Consider the following 6000-nt stretch of genomic DNA (forward strand, 5'->3'; position numbering starts at 1 on the left):
TTTAGCCTCATCAATCTTTTGGTATTGTAGTATTCTATTGTTTTAGCAGGAGAGGGCAGCAAAAGTTTATGTTCCCTGTTAGAAATGCCGTGGTTCGTATTGGTTTTCAATTTAATTGTGTGTGTGTGTGTGTGTGTGTGTGTGCGTGTGTGTGTATGTGTGTGTTTAAAACAGCATCTGTTTGTCGGCAGAGGTAAAAATGAAACATTTTTGATATGAAAAGTTGCATATGAAAATTATAGACTGGTTTAACCAGACAGTGAAGACTTCTGATCCACATCAAAGTTCAAATGCCACAAAACAATCTTCCAGCTCTGGCTAAAATATGCTACTTCCTTTTCAAACACAACAAAATGCAAGCTGAGTCTGAAACACTTGGAATTTAAGATGTCTTTCTTTGAAAATGATTTACTTTCTTCAGAGTGGTAACAGAAACAAAAATGAAGGTGCTCCCAAAGAGAAATGTAACTTCCCCTTTCACAGCCATTTGAGAGGCTCTGTACTGTGGGTGCATCCTAATAAAGCAGCGAAGAGTTTTCAGGTGCCTGGCGGTGTGTGTGTGTTTGTTTCTGTCCTCCGTGGCCATTTGAACCATACAAATAACAGATTTGATCCGCTTAGTTATGAGGCAGTGGGGTTGGTATGTTCAGGCTTTCATCTTGAGATGATTAGGGGGATGTAATGTTGGGCAGTGGTCCAGCGTCTTTTGCTTTATGGGCAAACTACTCCAAAACTGAGTGGTATGGTCCAGCAGTTCATTGTTTCATTCACAAGTCTACAGTTTGGGTGAGCTTGGCAAGGGCATCTTGTCTCTGCTCCTCAAGTGTCGACTTGGGTTTATCAAGTGGGGCAGGAGAATTCACTTCCAATGTGGCTGGGACTCACATGGCTGGCAAGTTGGTGCTGGTGGTTGGCTTCGGGGTCAGCCAGAGGCCTCAGTTCTTCAAGACATGGGCCTTCTTGGGCTTCCTTGTAGGGTGGCAACTGGGTTCTAAAAACGATTATTCTAAGAGACAGGAAATGTAAATTGCCAAATCTTTGAGGCCTGTGCCCAAAGACTGTCATGGCATCACTTCTGACGTATTTTATTGGTCAAGGAGTCACGGGGTCTGCTCAGAATGAAGTGCAGGGGACATAGACCTCACTGTGATGTGACAAGAGGGGTGTCCTCTTTAATCAACCATGGGATACTTTGTGAAGCATTTGATTTCGATGTGATCTCTCTTGGCTAATGAAATCAGATTTGGAACTATGTGGAGTTAGTTAATGTTTCATGTTCAGATTTGGGGACGGAAAAATCCTTGTAAATTCAGCAATTTTATATTTCAAAACATAACCATTTGTAACATCCGAAGATCACCCTGTTGGTAAGTTACAAGGAAAAGAAACTGGTAAAGAATTTTAGGGTTCAAAGAAATCTAAGTTGATTTCAATGAAATATCTAATTCTTTGTATAATATTGCCTCCTGCCTGTAAATAAATATTTATAATAATGGAGGCAAAGTAATATACAGTCCAATTCCTGTTTCCCAGATCTTTATATAATAGTGTGTCCTGTTAGGGATGCCTGGGTGGTTCAGTCGGTTAAGCATCTGACTTCGGCTCAGGTCATGATCTCGTGGTTCATGGGTTCGAGCCCCGCGTCGGGCTCTGTGCTGACAGCTTGGAGCCTGGAGCCTGCTTTGGAATCTGTGACTCCCCCTCTCTTTCTGTCCCCTACCCAGCTCATGCTCTGTCTCTGTCTCTCAAAAAATAGATAAATGTTAAAAAAAGAAAATAGTGTCTCCTGTTGTTTCTATTAGATCAAGTTCACATTAGATTTGTTTTTAACAGGGACTAAACTATGGGATAGCTAGGGGAATTCAATTTTTTTTTCAATGATACATGTTCATGACATAATTCCTTAAAAAGGCAGATTAAAAAAAAAAAAGTTGCATAGCTGCTCCTCAAACCTAAAAGTCTGCTACAAGATGGGCATTTGTGGATTGATTGGACCAGCGTTTTTTGATTGGCTCTGTTCATGGTCTCGCCCATGCCCTGATGTTCATATTTTCTGTTTCTTCATTTTCTAATTTATATCACCTGTTTTGAAACCATAGTCTGAACTGATCATATAGTTTGAGTCAAACTTTGCTGCCACTAGATGATCTAAGGCCTCAGAACCAGGATGGATGTCAGCCACAGCCCCCTTCATCCTTGCCAAATCTCTCAGGTAAGAGGTCTCTGGCTGGAGCACCCCACATGACAGCTGTGGACTTGGAAATCAGAGACCTTGGAATCGTTTGGCTTCTACTTTCAGCTGTGTCACTTTGGAAAGTTTATTGATCTAAGCCTCAGTTTCATTTGTAAAGTGCAGGCAAAATGGTACTTACTTTATAGTATTGTTGTATTTATTACATTAGATAATATATATAAAGCAATTAGCACAAAGCTGGGCACATGGTAACCTGGGATTATTACCTGCAATAAATGCTTGTGTTATTTGCAGTAGTGACTTAACTATGAATGAATAACTACAATAGCTATCATTTATCAAATGCTAGATGTCTTGTATTATGCGAAGAATTTTATATTTATCGTTCGGTTTTCACAACAATCCTGGCGTAGAAGTCCCCATTTTGTGGATAAGGATAAGATAGCTAAGGCTTAGAGAAGTAGCCTTTCTGAGGTCACATGACTACCAAGGATTGAAGGAAGATTCTGACTCCCAAATTGCTCTAAACAGTGATTGCTGTCCAACAGGATGACTGACTTATTCTGAGTACAAACACAACAGTTTATGCCCTGTAACTTAAAAGATTGAAATTTACTCCCTTGCAAGAAAGAACCATATTTCCTTTATCCTTGCATTTCCACTCACCATCCTGTCCGTTCTAGGAGCTACCCCAAACTTCTTTTTTTTTTTAATTTAAAAATTTTTTAATGTTTGTTTTTTAAGAGAGAGAGAGAGAGAGAGAGAGACAGATTATGGGCGGGGTTTGGGGCAGAAAGAGCAGGAGACACACAGAATCTGAAGCAGGATCCAGGCTCTGAGCTGTCAGCACATGGAATGACTCGACATGGGACTCGAACTCATGTACCATGAGATCATGACCTGAGCCGAAGTCAGACACTTAACCCACTGAGCCACCCAGGCAGGGAACTACCCCAAATTTCCGTACCACACTCTTCATGTTCTTCATCCCAACCTCACCCCCTTTAATGTCAGTAGAAAATAAGATTACCAGCTGCAAACTTCTTTTATACTGACAAACTTAGCTGTTTTAGCACCTGTCCCCCCCCCCTTCCCCGCCCCAGCCAAGGCTTCTGCCCAACACCCTAGGAAGACCTCCCTTCCAGTCTTGGCTCATACCCCCTTAAAGGGCCCCGCATCCCACTTTTGATTTTTTTGTTGCACTGTCAATTATTTTCTCTTAAAATTACTGTTTGGGAAAATATTATAGTCCCATGAAAATAATTCAAACATTATCTAAAGTCTTTCCAGGCCTAAATCCTTAGCCTCTCCCTTAATGTAGTCACTATTCAAATTCTTTTTTTTTTGTTCTTTGTTTTGGGAAAACCCAACTTGAGTGAGATACAGTTCACATACCGTAAAATTGACCCATTTCAAGCAAGTGAGTCCGTGTTTTTAGGATATTCACAGTTATGCACCCACCACCACTAATTTCATAAAACTTTTATCAACTGAAGACAAAAGCCCTCAAAGTCATGAGCAGACTCACTCTTCATTTCTACATAGTCCCTCTCCCCCCAGCCTGAGGCAACCACTATCTATTGTCTCCATAGATTTGCCTTTTCTGGATTTTTCATACAGATGGGATCATACAACATGTGCTCTTCTGTGACTGGCTTCTTTAACCTGACATAATATTTGCAGGGTTCATCCATGTAGCATGTTATCACTGCCTTATTTCTTTTTATTATGAAATGATACTCCATGTTGTGGATTTACCATATTTTGTTTTAAAGGGTTTTTTTTTTTTTTGTAGTCTTCAAGAAAACTTTTAATGTATGTCTCAGCATAATTATACTCTTAAAAATTGTAAAAATGTATGCTGACAGGATCACACACATTGTTCTGCCTTTGTTCCCCATTCCCCAGCTTTTATTATGAAAAACTTTAACCATTCAATGAAAGCAAAAGAGTCTTACAGTGAACACCATATATTCGCCCTTAGCATTTTCCCATGTTTGCATTTACTGCTTTTGTATCCATTTATCCTTTATCCATCCATTGATCCATTTTATTTTAAAAATACATCTCAAGGTAAATTACAGACATAAGTAAACTTTCCTCCTAAATACTTCAGCATGTATATCAAACAGAATTTAATATTTGTTTATAGTTGTATTCTTTTGGGGTATAATTTACATACAGTGAAATGAGTTATGACAAACCCATACACCTGTAAAATCCAAATTCTTACCAAGATAGAGAACATTACCATCATCCCAGAAAGTCCCTTATGTGCCTTCCAGTTAATTCCGAAAGCTCCCTGATATGAGAGAACTATTGTGCCTTTTTCTCACCATAGATTAGTTTTGCCTATTTAGAATGTTGTAAAAGTGGAATCATGAAGTGTGTATTCTTTTATGTGAGGCTTCTTTTACACATTGTATTTTTGAGATTAATCCACATTGATGTATGTGTCAGCTGTTTATTCCTTTATATTATAGAGTAGCATTCCATTATGTAAATATAGCACAGTTTGTTTATCTAGTCTCCTGTTAATGGACACATGGGCGCATGGGCTGTTTACAATTTTTGGCTTCTGTGAATGAAGGTGCTATGGACATTCTTGTACAAGTTTTTTTTTTGTGGATGTGCTGTTAGTTCTCTTGCAGATATATCTAAAGTGGAATATGGGGGTCAGATAGTAGTGTACAAGACACCAGGACTCTGGAAGGAGGGCAGAGTAGGAAGCATCAGGAATCTGTTCCCCCCAACCCCCACCCCACCCACGTAGACAACAATTGCGTTGGCAAAATATGAGGTAACTATTTTGGAACTCTGGAGCCCATTGAAGGCTTCTTAATCCCAGAGGAGGTTGTGGAGGGAAAATTACAGTTAGTTCTGGTCAATTTCAGCTTTTAGTACAGTAGTAATTACTCATCCCCCACTCCCAGCCACGTGACAGGCAGCTGTGCACATTCCTGGAGTAGTGTGCACACAGTGTGGGAGGACTAGGGTGGGAAAAGGGAGATCTGTCCTCCAAATGTTGGAGATCTGTATTCTGATTGCCAATTGCTGCTTCTGATCATGAAGATGCAAAGAGGCAGGCAGCCATTGTTTTTGTACACCTCCATTGTCCCCGCCCCCTCCCCATCCTCCCCCCACCCCCACCCCCAGCTGAAGTGACTTCCAGAGGATTTGAAGGGCTGGATCCCTTTTTATTGCTCTTTTATGTTTCATTTTTCTCCCTTTCAGGAGCCAGCCATTAAAAGCTCAGACTTTTTTTTGTTTATTTTTATTTTTATTTTCATTTATTTTGAGAGAGAGAGAGTATGCAAGCAGGGAAGGGCAGAGAGAGAAGGGAGAGAGAGAACCCCCAGCAGGCTCCACACTGTTAGTGCAGAGCCCCATGAGGGGCTCCATCTCACAAACCATGAGATCATGTCCTGAGCTGAAATCAAGAGTCAAACACCTGACTGACTGAGCCACCCAGGCACCGTATGTCATTATTTTTAAATGTCTTAGCCTTCGGGCTTGATTTCAGCTCAGGTCATGTTCTCATGATTCATGAGTTCAAGCCCTGCATTGGGCTCTGTGCTAACAGTGCGGAGCCTGTTTGGGATTCTCTCTTTCCCTCGCTCTCTTTCTGCCCCATCCTCCATTCTGTCATCTGTCTGTCCCTCTCTCTCTCAAAAATGAATAAATAAACTTAAAAAAAAAACCCTAACAATAACAACAAAAACCAATGGCATATATGGGAAAATAAGAAAGTGACCACAAACGCCCAAGAAAAGACTCAGAAAAGACGTGAGAAGACATTAAGTTTC

This window comes from Panthera uncia, assembly GCF_023721935.1.
Source record: "Panthera uncia isolate 11264 chromosome B3 unlocalized genomic scaffold, Puncia_PCG_1.0 HiC_scaffold_1, whole genome shotgun sequence".
Classification (NCBI taxonomy): domain Eukaryota; kingdom Metazoa; phylum Chordata; class Mammalia; order Carnivora; family Felidae; genus Panthera; species Panthera uncia.